The sequence below is a fragment of the Oncorhynchus kisutch genome, linkage group LG21 (genome assembly GCF_002021735.2).
Source record: "Oncorhynchus kisutch isolate 150728-3 linkage group LG21, Okis_V2, whole genome shotgun sequence".
Taxonomy (NCBI): domain Eukaryota; kingdom Metazoa; phylum Chordata; class Actinopteri; order Salmoniformes; family Salmonidae; genus Oncorhynchus; species Oncorhynchus kisutch.
In genome coordinates, this window is record NC_034194.2 from 40,560,973 (window position 1) to 40,576,265 (window position 15,293).

The following is a 15,293-nucleotide window of genomic DNA, read 5'->3' on the forward strand; positions in this document are numbered from 1 at the left end:
AGCTCTCTTTGGCACAGAGGGATGAAATGGAAATTCCTCTGTTGTCCCATGAACTGGCAGAGGCTGTAACCCAGATGTCCCCTGGTCGTGCACCGGGGGTCGATGGACTCCCAGTGGAGTTTTATAAAGAATTCTGGGGAATAATTGGACAGGACTTCTTTTAAGTGTTGCGTGAATGTGTCGGAGTAGGAGAGTTGCCGATGAGCTGCCATCGGGAGGCTCTGACTCTCCTGCACAAAAAAGGGGATTTGTGTGAACTTAATTAAGAACTGGAGGCCTGTGGCATTACTCTGTGCGGACTACAAGATATTTGCCAAGGTCCTCTCTAACAGACTGAAGTCCCATTTGGCCTCAATAGTACATAAGGACCAAACATATTGTGTACAGGGACGCTCAAACTTGTTCTTAATTAGGGACATGTTGGACTTGTCGAGAGGTTCTAATGTGAACTTTGGACTGGTCTTTTTAGATCAAGAGAAGGCTTTTGATAGAGGTGACCATGAGTATCTGTTTAATGTGATGTTTGGGTTTGGGAAGAGTTTTTTAACCTGTGTGAAGATGTTGTATGCTGGGGCGTCATATATGATCAACGTGGGAGGGGGGCTCAGTAGGTCAGTCTGGGTGAGATGGGGCATTAGACAAGGATGCCCTCTATCTGGGCAGTTATACACACTAGCCATTGAGCCTTTTTGGGACTGCCACGCAGGAGACTGCAGGGAGTGTGCTGGACAGGAATGGATGTGGTGACAGGCATAGCAGTGTCAGCATATGCAGATGATGTTTCTGTGATGGTCAGGGATGGTCAGGATATGCAGGCACTAGAGACTAGTCTGAAGGTGTACGATGGAGCTTCTTCAGCTAAGGTGGACTGGGGCAAGAGCAAAGCTCTGTTATGTGGGGCATGGGGGGATAGGGCCCCTCTGCTTCCAGGGAGTTAGGAAGAACTGGGAGGGGCTGTCACAGAAAGTGGTGTCAAGACTGGCCAGGTGGAGGTGGCTCCTGTCCCAATTGTCATATAGAGGGAGGGTGCTGATAATCAACAACCTGGTGGCATCTTCCCTGTGGCATAAACTGGCTGTCCTCAACCCCACGCCAGCTGGTGGACTTTTCTGGTTGGGCCATCACTGGCTGAGGGCAGCAGTGTTGTACATGACCGTCCACGAAGGAGGACAGGGCCTGGTGGAACTGGAGAGCAGGATGGCTGCTTTCAGGCTAAAGGCGGTGCAGAGACTGCTGTACCATACTGATGTTGGCTGGGGGGAACCAGCATGCGCTCTGCTAAGGAGAGCTGGCGGATTAGGGTTGGACTGGCAGCTGTTCCTCATGAAGCTAGAGAGGCTGAGTACAGCAGGTCTCTCAGATTTTTACTCTGCAGTTCTGAGCCAAGCCAAGTCACAGAAAAACACAGCCATTTTTCCAGCCAAAGAGAGGAGTCACAAAAAGCAGAAATAGAGATAAAATGAATCACTAACCTTTGATGATCTTCATCAGATGACACTCATAGGACTTCATGTTACACAATGCATGTATGTTTCGTTCGATAAAGTTCATATTTATATCCCAAAATCTCAGTTTACATTGGCGCGTTCAGTATTTCCAAAACATCTGGTGATTTTGCAGAGAGCCACATCCATTTACAGAAATACTCATAATAAACATTGATAAAAGATAGAACTATTATGCACAGAATTATAGATACACTTCTCCTTAATGCAACTGCTGTGTCAGATTTCAAAAAAGCTTTACCGAAAAAAGCACACCATGCAATAATCTGAGTACAGCGCTCAGACAACAAATCAAGCCAAACAGATATCCGCCATGTTGTGTAGTCAACATTAGTCTGAAATAGCATTATAAATATGAACTTACCTTTAATGATTTTCATCAGAATGCACTCCCAGAATCCCAGTTCCACAATAAATGTTTGTTTAGTTCAATAATGTCCATCATTTATATCCAAATACCTCCTTGATGTTCGCGCATTTAGTACAATAATCCAAATTCATGACGCGCGGAGCAGACAAAGTTAAAAAGTTCCGTTACAGTCCGTAGAAACATGTCAAACAAAGTATAGAATCAATCTTTAGGATGTTTTTAACATAAATCTTCAATAATGTTCCAACCGGAGAATTCCTTTGTCTGTAGAAATGCAATGGAACAGAGCTAGCTCTCACTTGAACGCACGAGACTGAGCTTGTGGCTCTCTGGCAGACCTCTGACTCATTCCCCCCACTTCACAGTAGAAGCATCAAACAAGTTTCTTAACACTGGTGACATCTAGTGGAAGCCTTAGGAAGTGCAATATGACCAATATCCTACTGTATCTTCGATAGGCAATGAGTTGAAAACCTACAAACCTTCAGATTTCCCACTTTCTGGTTGGATTTGTTTTCTCAGGTTTTGCCTGCCATATGAGTTCTGTTATATTCACAGACATCATTCAAACAGTTTTAGAAAATTCAGTGTTTTCTATCCAAATATACTAATAATATGCATATCGTAGCTTCTGGGACTGAGTAGCAGGCAGTTTACTCTGGGCACCTTATTCATCCAAGCTACTCAATCCTGCCCCCAGCCATAAGTTAACATGTTGACACTCAGTTGAGGTGTTGACATGAGGATGTCACACACTCCCCAGTGCAGTTAGTACGAGATGACCATATTCATCCCTTCTGGCTTATCCTGTCTAACCACTGACCATGGTGACTGAGAGGACCCATTATTGCATTGCCACCATATTCAGGAGGGGAAACGTCCATTTCCGAAGTGTTCCTGTCACAATAGATATACACCGAGTGTACAAACATTAGGAACACCTGTTCTTTCCATGACATAGACTGACCAGGTGAATCCAGGTGAGAGTTATGATCCCTTATTGATGTCACTTATTTAAATCCACTTCAAATCAGTGTAGATGAAGGGGAGGAGACAGGTTACAGAAGGATTTTTTAAGCCTTGAGACAATTGAGACATGGATTGTGTATGTGTGCCATTTATAACGTGAATGCGCCAGACAAAAGAACGGGGTATGGTAGGTGCCAGACGTACTCTTTTGAGTGTTTCAAGAACTGCAACGCTGCTGGGTTTTTCACGCTCAACAGTTTTCCGTGTGTATCAAGAATGGCAAGAATGGTCAACAACACAAAAGGCATCCAGCCAACTTGACACAACTGTGGGAAGCATTGGAGTCAACATGGGCCAACATCCCTGTGGAACACTTTTCAACACCTTTTCGAGTCCAAATTGAGGCTTTTCTGAGGGCAAAAAGGGGGTGCAACTCAATATTAGTGTTCCTAATGTTTTGTACACTCAGTGTAGGTGGGTGGATGTGTGTCACAAAATAAGTAGCGATAAGTGATTTGTGATTTTTGAGGTCAGTTCGGTTTAAGTTTGTTTAAAACATTTTTATCAAAGTTTTAAATTTCAGTTTCAAATTATTATTTTTTGAACATAATTTTTTTTTACATAAAATCCACTATGTGGATTGAATAATGTAACACAGAATAAAACCATGAATAAAAGTCCCATGATGCTAGTGACTGTCCGTTACTGCTGATCACTCATTAACCATCATGTATTCACATTACTTTAATATAAAATGTCAGCCGTTGTGTTTATGACATTCGTTTTATTTGGTGACTTTTATTATTCAGTTCCCAAGTCATCATCTCATCTCTATAGAGCTGCTGTCTGTCAAAATCACTATTTTAATAGTTCTTCAAAGTAAATAAGGCGTACTTTTATGACTGCTGAACACCAACTATCAGTCACTAAGATGATGTATTTTCACGTAGAGATACCTCGCCAAGCAACAGCTGCTCTCTATTTCGATCCTCACCATTGCACATTATTCTGTCTCTTCCATAGCAAGCCTAAAAGAAACACAGACCGGACAAGTAGATGCGCAATGGATTATGGTCATTGTAGTTAATTCCCACGTTCTATGCGCTAGCAGGTTTAGGGTTGTCTACAGTATGACTGGGCAGGTTTAGGGTTGTCTACAGTATGACTGGATGACTGGGCAGGTTTAGGGTTGTCTACAGTATGACTGGGCAGGTTTAGGGTTGTCTACAGTATGACTGGGCAGGTTTAGGGTTGTCTACAGTATGACTGGGCAGGTTTAGGGTTGTCTACAGTATGACTGGGCAGGTTTAGGGTTGTCTATAGTATGACTGGGCAGGTTTAGGGTTGTCTACAGTATGACTGGGCAGGTTTAGGGGTGTCTACAGTATGACTGGGCAGGTTTAGGGTTGTCTACAGTATGACTGGGAAGGTTTAGGGTTGTCTACAGTATGACTGGGCAGGTTTAGGGTTGTCTACAGTATGACTGGGCAGGTTTAGGGGTGTCTACAGTATGACTGGGCAGGTTTAGGGTTGTCTACAGTATGACTGGGCAGGTTTAGGGTTGTCTACAGTATGACTGGGCAGGTTTAGGGGTGTCTACAGTATGACTGGGCAGGTTTAGGGTTGTCTACAGTATGACTGGGCAGGTTTAGGGTTGTCTACAGTATGTATGTTTGTAGTCTTCTCTTAAATGCATCAGTTCCAGGTACAATCCATTTCACCCATAATAATGATCTGGTCTCACACCTGCCTGGCACCTGAGTAGAGAATGGATGAGGCAGGTCTGTCTGTCTGTCTGTCTGTGCGCATGCGTGTGTGTGCGTGTGTGTGTAGCCTGTCTGTCTGTCTGTCTGTGTAGCCTGTCTGTCTGTGTAGCCTGTCTGTCTCTGTAGCCTCTTTGTACCTGATGAGAGACCCTGCCTGGAATATGGATGATTTAGGACTACCTCTGTAAAAAATGTACTTTCAATTTCATTTTTGTTCTATGTTTTGAGCTGATGTATAAAATATAGCCTATATCCTGGATATCCTGAATCACAAAAGTTATCAAAAACCAAAATCCCACAGACATTTGTGTTCAGAAATCCCCGTTACTTTGCAGTTTGTGTATAGATAGGATTTCCAGCCCTGGATTAGAAAGCAATGGCTTGGTGCTCGGCGTTTGGTAGCTGTGCTTTCATACTCTCAGTTGGGTCTCTGAGTTGGGAAGAGACTAGGTCCTGTGTGGACGAGGCAGCCGGCATACTGCCGATAGCTAAAGGCTCAATTCAGATTACTTCCTGTATTCCTACAGGACCCAGAGTCAGATTACTTCCTGTATTCTTATGGGACCCAGAGAGGTTGAGATGCAATTGAATCGCTGTTTGCCTGCAAGCTGAAATCCAACCACAAAGTCACTAAGTTCTAACACAAACTCTCAGCCTGCGTCCCAAATAGCAACCTATCTCCAGTACAGAGCCTTACGGGATGGGGTCAAAAGGAAGTGCAGTGTAGGGACTAGGAGGCTATTTGGGATGTAGCCTCAAACTCTGAAAGGACTCAATTGCACTGTGTAGGGTGCTGTCTTTCGGATGGGACGCTAAATGGGTGTCCTGACTCTCTGTGGTCACTAAAGATCCCATGGCACTTATCATAAGAGTAGAGGTGTTATCCCTGGTGTCCTGGATAAATTCCCAATCTGGTTCATACCATCATGGCCAACTAATCATCCCCAGCTTCCAATTGGCTCATTCATCCCCCTCCTCTCCCTGTAACTATTCTCCAGGACGTTGCTGTAAGTGAGAATGTGTTCTCAGTGAACTTACCTGGTTAATTAAGATAAAGGTACATTTAAAAAATGATCTACACTACCGGTCAAAAGTTTTAGAACACCTCAAAACTATGAAATAACATACATGGAATCATGTAGTAACCAAAAAAGTGTTTAACAAATATAAATATATTTTATATTTGAGATTCTTCAAATAGCCTAGATGACAGATTTGCACACCCTTGGTATTCTCTCAACCAGCTTAATGAGGTAGTCACCTGGAATGCATTTCAATTAACAGGTGTGCCTTCTTAAAAGATAATTTGTGGAATTTATTATCTCCGTAAAGCATTTAAGCCAATCAGTTGTGTTGTGACAAGGTAGGGGTGGTATACAGAATATTGCCCTCTATCATAAAAGACCAAGTCCATATTATGGCAAGAAAAGCTCATATAAGCAAAGAGAAAGGAAAGTCCATCATTAGTTTAAGACATGAAGGTCGGTCAATACGGAACATTTCAAGAACTTTGAAAGATTCTTCAAGTGCAGTCGCAAAAACCATCAAGCGCTATGAGGAAACCGCTACAGGAAAGAAAGACCCAGAGTTACTGCAGAGGAAAAGATCAGTAGAGTTACTGGGTCTCTGCTACTGCAGAGGAAAAGATCAGTAGAGTTACTGGGTCTCTGCTACTGCAGAGGAAAAGATCAGTAGAGTTACTGGGTCTCTGCTACTGCAGAGGAAAAGATCAGTAGAGTTACTGGGTCTCTGCTACTGCAGAGGAAAAGATCAGTAGAGTTACTGGGTCTCTGCTACTGCAGAGGAAAAGATCAGTAGAGTTACTGGGCCTCTGCTACTGCAGAGGAAAAGATCAGTAGAGTTACTAGCCTCACAAATTGCAGGCCAAATAAAATCTCAACATCAACTATTCAGAGGAAACTGTGTGAATCAGGCCTTCATGGTCGAATTGCTGCAAAGAAACCACTACTAAAGGACACCAATAAGAAGAAGAGACTTGGTTGGGCCAAGAAATACGAGCAATGGACATTAGACCGGTGGAAATTTGTCCTTTGGTCTGGAGTCCAAATTTGAGATTTTTGTTTCCAACCGCTGTGTCTTTGAGAGACGTGGTGTGGGTGAACGGATGATCTCCGCATGTGTATTTCTCACCGTGAAGCATGGAGGAGGAGATGTTTATTTGTGAGGGTGCTTTGCTGGTGACACTCTCAGTGATTTATTTAGAATTCAAGGCACACTTAACCAGCATGGCTACCACAGCATTCTGCAGCGATACGCAATCCATATGGTTTGGGCTTAGTGGGACTATCATTTGTTTTTTAACTGGAAAATGACTCAACACACCTCCAGGACATGTACGCTCTATTTTACCAGGAAGGTTAGCGAGTGCTGCATCAGATGACCTGGCCTCCACAATCACCCGACCTCAACCCACTTGAGATGGTTTGGGATGTGTCAGACTGCAGAGTGAATTAAAAGCAGCTAACAAGTTCTCAGCATATGTGGGAACTCCTTCAAGACTGTTGGAAATGCATTCCATGTGAAGCTGGTTGAGAAAATGACAAGAGTGTCCAAAGCTATTATCCAGGTCAAGGGTGGGTATTTGATAAATCACAAATATAAAATGTATTTTGATTTGTTTAATCGTTTTTTTGGTTACTACATGATTCCATATGTGTTATTTCATAGTTTTGATGTCTTCACTATTATTCTACAATGTAGAAAATAGTAAAAAATTAAGAAAAACCTTTGAATGAGTAGGTGTTCTAAAACTTTTGACCAGTAGTGTTTATCTCTCTCAACCATCCATATGATTGGACTGTGAGACGTCAGCTAAAGCAGCTGATTAGCAGGCATTGAAAGCCTAGAAAGCCGACTTCATAACTTCTATCTGATGACATCATAACTTCTGTCTGATGACTTCATAACTTCTATCTGATGATGTCATAACTTCTGATGACATCATAACTTCTATCTGACATTATTTGACGTCTTCAACTCCTCCCACAGATCTTTCAACTAAACTCTAACGTTTCCTTATACAACACACAAACACCAATCAAAATGTTCCCTCTACTATAGGAATCGTTTCAGCCGCTTGTTGGTCCAATTAATTTCTTACTTTAAACTTTTTAGACAACCGTCTATAGATAATGACACGGTTTCGATGAACAAACATCTTTATTCATTAGCTGGCTGGCTGAGTGGTTTAATAACACTCTGGTTGTGTCCCAAATGTCTGTCTCCCATAAGCGTGATTCCCAAATAACTCTGTCCCAAATAACTCCGTCCCAAATGGAAGTAGTGCACTAGTATAACAGCGAATAGGTTGCCATATGGGATGCAGATCCTTTAATTGATCGCTATGAAGGCAGGGACCTGCACTTACAGGAGCGATCAAGAGAGAATGAGGAAAGGAGGAAGAGAGGGATAGAGAGAGGAGGAAGAGAGGGATAGAGAGACGAGGAAGACAGGGATAGAGACAGGAGGAAGAGAGGGATAGATAGAGGAGGAAGAGAGGGATAGAGACAGGAGGAAGAAAGAAATAGAGAGAGGAGGAAGACAGGGATAGAGAGAGGAGGAAGACAGGGATAGAGAGAGGAGGAAGACAGGGAAAGAGACAGGAGGAAGACAGGGATAGAGAGAGGAGGAAGACAGGGATAGAGAGAGGAGGAAGACAGGGATAGAGACAGGAGGAAGACAGGGATAGAGAGAGGAGGAAGAAAGTGAAAGAGAGAGGAGGAAGACAGGGATAGAGAGAGGAGGAAGACAGGGATAGAGACAGGAGGAAGACAGGGATAGAGAGAGGAGGAAGACAGGGATAGAGAGAGGAGGAAGACAGGGATAGAGACAGGAGGAAGACAGGGATAGAGAGAGGAGGAAGAAAGTGAAAGAGAGAGGAGCCAGACAGGGGTAGAGAGAGGAGGAAGACAGGGATAGAGAGAGGAGGAAGACAGGGATAGAGAGAGCAGGAAGACAGGGATAGAGAGAGGAGGAAGACAGGGATAGAGAGAGCAGGAAGACAGGGATAGAGAGAGCAGGAAGACAGGGATAGAGAGAGGAGGAAGACAGGGATAGAGAGAGGATGAAGACAGGGAGAGAGACAGGAGGAAGACAGGGATAGAGAGAGGAGGAAGACAGGGAGAGAGACAGGAGGAAGACAGGGATAGAGAGAGCAGGAAGACAGGGATAGAGAGAGGAGGAAGACAGGGAGAGAGAGAGCAGGAAGACAGGGATAGAGAGAGGAGGAAGACAGGGAGAGAGACAGGAGGAAGACAGGGATAGAGAGAGGAGGAAGACAGGGAGAGAGACAGGAGGAAGACAGGGATAGAGAGAGCAGGAAGACAGGGATAGAGAGAGGAGGAAGACAGGGAGAGAGACAGGAGGAAGACAGGGATAGAGAGAGGAGGAAGAAAGTGAAAGAGAGAGGAGCCAGACAGGGGTAGAGAGAGGAGGAAGACAGGGATAGAGAGAGGAGGAAGACAGGGATAGAGAGAGCAGGAAGACAGGGATAGAGAGAGGAGGAAGACAGGGATAGAGAGAGCAGGAAGACAGGATAGAGAGAGCAGGAAGACAGGGATAGAGAGAGGAGGAAGACAGGGATAGAGAGAGGATGAAGACAGGGAGAGAGACAGGAGGAAGACAGGGATAGAGAGAGGAGGAAGACAGGGAGAGAGACAGGAGGAAGACAGGGATAGAGAGAGCAGGAAGACAGGGATAGAGAGAGGAGGAAGACAGGGAGAGAGAGAGCAGGAAGACAGGGATAGAGAGAGGAGGAAGACAGGGAGAGAGACAGGAGGAAGACAGGGATAGAGAGAGGAGGAAGACAGGGAGAGAGACAGGAGGAAGACAGGGATAGAGAGAGCAGGAAGACAGGGATAGAGAGAGGAGGAAGACAGGGAGAGAGACAGGAGGAAGACAGGGATAGAGAGAGGAGGAAGAAAGTGAAAGAGAGAGGAGCCAGACAGGGGTAGAGGCTTTTACTGCTGACAGGGTTATTTTTAAGAAAGGAACCAAAGCAGCATGAAAGAGAGGAAGGTTAGAGACTTTCAGAAGTCGTAGCATCTCGACATGAATCAGGGATGAGGTACAGCAGGCAATGGATGGAAAATTGGGAAATTGTTGATGTTTGATTGATTTATAGCTGAGCTACAGAGGAGGAGCACTGAGCTACAGAGGAGCACTGAGCTACAGAGGAGGAGCACTGAGCTACAGAGGAGCACTGAGCTACAGAGGAGGAGCACTGAGCTACAGAGGAGCACTGAGCTACAGAGGAGGAGCACTGAGCTACAGAGGAGCACTGAGCTACAGAGGAGGAGCACTGAGCTACAGAGGAGGAGCACTGAGCTACAGAGGAGGAGCACTGAGCTACAGAGGAGGAGTACTAAGCTACAGAGGAGGAGCACTGAGCTACAGAGGAGCACTGAGCTACAGAGGAGCACTGAGCTACAGAGGAGGAGCACTGAGCTACAGAGGAGAAGCACTGAGCTACAGAGGAGGAGCACTGAGCTACAGAGGAGGAGCACTGAGCTACAGAGGAGCACTGAGCTACAGAGGAGCACTGAGCTACAGAGGAGCACTGAGCTACAGAGGAGGAGCACTGAGCTACAGAGGAGCACTGAGCTACAGAGGAGGAGCACTGAGCTACAGAGGAGGAGCACTGAGCTACAGAGGAGGAGTACTAAGCTACAGAGGAGGAGCACTGAGCTACAGAGGAGCACTGAGCTACAGAGGAGCACTGAGCTACAGAGGAGGAGCACTGAGCTACAGAGGAGGAGCACTGAGCTACAGAGGAGCACTGAGCTACAGAGGAGGAGCACTGAGCTACAGAGGAGCACTGAGCTACAGAGGAGCACTGAGCTACAGAGGAGGAGCACTGAGCTACAGAGGAGCACTGAGCTACAGAGGAGGAGCACTGAGCTACAGAGGAGGAGCACTGAGCTACAGAGGAGCACTGAGCTACAGAGGAGGAGCACTGAGCTACAGAGGAGGAGCACTGAGCTACAGAGGAGCACTGAGATACAGTTATTTGATTCATGTTATCCACCCAAACACTAGGTGGCACAATACCATTATACCATAGAAGAAGAAGTTGTTTCTCCCTGCTACCGCACTGCAAGCTGTACCGGAGTACCAAGTCTAGGTCCAAAAATCTTCTTAAAACTTCTTTGGGATAGGGGGCGGTATTTGGATGTCCGGATGAAAAGCCCAAAGTAAACTGCCTGCTACTCAGGCCCAGAAGCTAGGATATGCATTTAATAGATAGAAAACACTCCAAAGTTTCTAAAACTGTTAAAATAATGTCTGTGAGTATAACAGAACTGAAATGGCAGGCGAAACCCAGAGGTCAAATCATAAAAAATAAAAGCAAGAATCCAGCATACCACTGATTTCACTTTTATAATAGGGCGAAATCATCCCGATTGCAGTTCCTAGGGCTTCCACTAGATGTCAACAGTCTTTAGAAAGAGTTTCAGGCTGTTTTTTTTTTAAATGAGGGAGAAGTTGTAGTTTTTCTTAGTTGCTCCCATTTGGCTGTGGTGTTTCCAAGCGCATTGGCCGAGACAGCATGTTCTTTTTGTTTATCTCCGGTTAAGACAGTAACGATTCTCCGTCTTACATTTTATGGGATATTTGCGTATTAGGGTACCTAATGTTTGATTATAAACGTTGATTGACCTGTTTGGATAAGTTTATTGGTAACGTTTGGGATTCATTTTGTATGCATTTTGAAGGAGGGAAAACGAGTGGATTATTGACTGAAGCGCGCTGAATTTATGAACTGAATTTTTATGGATACAAAGAAGAACATTATCGAACAAAAGGACCATTTGTAATGTAACAGGGACCTTTTGGAGTGCCAACAGAAGAAGATCTTCTAAGGCATATATTATATCGCTATTTCTGACTTTCGTGTCGCAACTCACTGTTTGAAAATGATTTGTTATTCATTTGTGGCTGGGGCGCTGTCCTCAGATAATCACATGGTTTGCTTTTGCCGTAAAGCCTTATTGAAATCTGACATCTTGGCTGGATTAACAACAAGTTAAGCTTGATTTTGATGCACTTGTGATTTCATGAAAGTTTAATATTTATAGTAATTGAATTTGAATTTGGCATTTCACCAGATGTTGGCCAGGTGGGACGCTACCGTCCCACCTATCCCAAAGAAGTTATCCTCTTAAGGCTAGGGGGCACTATTTTCATTTTTGGAAAAATAACATTCCCAAAGTAAACGGGCTATTTCTCAGGACCAGATGCTAGAATATGCAGATAATTGACAGCTTAGGATAGAAAACACTCTAAAGTTTCCAAAACTGTAAAAATATTGTCTGTGAGTATAACAGAACTGAGATTGCAGGTGAAAGCCTGTGAAAAATCAGGAAGTGACTCTTATTTTGAAACCTCTGCGTTCCTATTCATCCCTATTGTCCATTGAAAGGGATATCAACCAGATTCCTTTTTCTATGGCTTCCCTAATGTGTCTACAGTCACTAGACATAGTTTCGGGCTTTTATTTAGAAAAATTAGCGTGAACGACAACATTGCGTCAGTGGTCAGGTGGTGGCTCTCAGAGTGATTTGTGCGTAATAGACGTGGCCACTGTTCCTCTCGCTCCTAGTGAAAAGCCAATTGTCCCGGTTGATATATTATCGAATAGATATTTGAAAAACACCTTGAGGATTGATTATAAAAAATGTTCGCCATGTTTCTGTCAATATTATGGATCTAATTTGTAATTTTTTTCGGCGTTGTCGTGACCTCAATTTCCGGTGGATTTCTCAACAAAATGATTTAATTTGATTGCTTAGCTGATTTTTGTGACCAAGCTTCCTGCTGCTAGCTGGACATAATGCTATGCTAGGCTATCGATAAACTTACACAAATGCTTGTCTTGCTTTGGCTGTAAAGCATAATTTCAAAATCTGAGATGACAGGGTGATTAAAGAGCTGTTTGTATTTGTATTTGTACATATTATGGATCCCCTGCAAAGGCAGCAGCTACTCTTCCTGGGGTCCAGCAAAATTAAGCCAGTTTATACAATTTTAAAAACATTACAATACATTCATAGATTTCACAACACTGTGTGCCCTCAGGCCCCTACTCCACCACTACCACATATCTACAGTACTAAATCCATGTGTATGTATAGTGCATATGTGTGTGTGTGCAATGTTTGTGTTGCTTTACAGTCCCCGCTGTTCAATAAGGTGTATTTGTATCTGGTTTTTTTATCTAATTTTACTGCATGAGTTTCTTGATGTGGAATAGAGTTCCATGTAGTCATGGCTCTATGTAGTACTGTGCACCTCCTATAGTCTGTTCTGGACTTGGGGACTGTGAAGAGACCTCTTGTGGCATGTCTTGTGGGGTATGCATGGGTGACTGAGCTGTGTGCCAGTAGCTCGGTGCATCCAATATGTCAAAACCTCTCATAAAGACAGGAAAGATTAACATGTATGTTATTACTGTTAACTATTTGTGTAAATTGAAGGGATAGTCGTGCTGTCCTGTTCTGAGCCAATTGCAATTTCCTGAGTCCCTTTTTGTGGCACCTGACCACACTACTGAACAGTAGTCCAGGTGTGACAAAACCAGGGCCTGTAGGACCTGCCTTGTTGATAGTGCTGTTAAGAAGGTAGAGCATGGCTTTATTATGGACTTACTTCTCCACATCTTAGCTACTGTTGTATCAATATGTTTTGACCATGACAGTTTAAAATCCAGGGTTACTCAACAGTTTAGTCACCTCAACTTCCTAATTTTAAACAATATTTATTACAAGATATCGTTGAGGCTCAGGGTTTAGTGAATGATTTGTCCCAAATACAATACTTGTAGTTTTAGAAATATTTCAGACTAACTTATTCCTTGCCGCCCACTCTGAAACTAACTGCAGCTCTTTGTTAAGTGTTGCAGTCATTTCAGTCACTGTAGTAGCTGACATGTATAGTGTTGAGTCAGCCAATGGCATGGCATTAGTACATTAGTAAATATTTAAAAAGTAATGGGCCTAGACAGCTGCCTTGGAGAATTCCTGATTCTACCTGGATTATCTTGGAGAGGTTTCCATTATAGAACACACTCTAATTTGCATTACGTTTGCTAATCATTTCGCTACACTCGCATTAACATCTGCTAACCATGTGTATGTGACAAATAACATTTGATTTGATTTGATTTGATTTTAATCGGTTGTGCAGTCAGACTTAATTTCCATTCCTTTTGCCTCATCCCTCTCAACCATACCATTTTTCAATTCCTCGTCAATCCAAAGGGATTTAACACATTTTACAGTAATTTTCTAAATTGGTGCATGCTTATTAGTAACTGGAATAAGCAATTTCATATATGTGTCAAGTGCAGTGTCTGTTTGCTCCTAATTACACACAACGGACCAACAAATATTATTTACATCAACAGCATAGGAATCACAACAAAACGTATTGTATGACCTCTTATACACTATATTAGGCCCAGCTTTTGGAACTTTGTTTTTCCTAGATATGGCTACTATATTGTGATCACTACATCTGATGGATTTGGATGCTGCTTTCAAGCAAATTTCTGCATCATTAGTAAAGATGGGATCAACACATGTTGATGAATTCATTCCTGTGCTGTTTGTAACTACCCTGGTAGGTTGACTGATAACCTGAACCAGGTTGCAGGCACTGGTTACAGTTTGAAGCTTTTTCTTGAGTGGGCAACTTGATGAACGCCAGTCAATATTTAAATCACCCAGAAAATATAGCTCTCCGTTGACATCACATACATTATCAAGCATTTCACACATGCTATCCAGATACTGACTGTTAGCGCTTGGTGGTCTATAGCAGCTTCCCACCAGAATGAGCTTTGGGTGAGGCAGATGAACCTGTAGCCATATTACTTCAACAGTATTTAATGGGAGATCCTCTCTAATCTTTACAGGAATGTGGTTCTGAACATAAACAGCAACACCTCCACCACCGGCATTCCTATATTTTCTGTAAATTGTATAACCTTCTATTGCTAGCACTGTATCATCAAAGGTATTAGTTCATTGAGTTTCAGAGATGAATGTCAGAATATGAATGTCATATGTTACTAGCAAAATAGGAACCTTGTGTCTTAAACTACATATGTTAATCTGAGCTATTTTGAGCACTTTTCTGGGATGCTTGGTTTTTTCATTGCTTTACTGGGAAGTTCAGAAGAAGTAGATATGCTATTTATCTTATTTCTGTTAGTGCAGAATGAGCTGCACACAGTGTACTTCCTCCCAGGACACACCGGCTCAGTGCTAACAGTATAAATCTGGTTGATAGGCACATGATTCCTGCATATAATAGCTGTAGGATCAGCAGAGGCATTCAGGGCAGTAAGAGGGACATAAATTAGGTTACTTATATTGTGTCTACCAACACCCCTGGGATGATGTACTGTACATTTGCTGAAGCATTATGATAACTCTGTGTCACGAAGGTAGGGATTAGTTGAGCTGGGCTTGGCTCATTGATAAGTCATTGTCTCAACACAGCCTTATAATTCTGTGAAAGGATCCAGGATCCCAAATTATTCGGGTGGATACCATCCTCCTTATAAAACACGTTTTGTTTCCAAAAGGTATCAAAATAAATTGTCAATAAAAGTTACACCCATTGAGCTGCAATAATCACGTAGCCAGTTGTGAAGAGAAA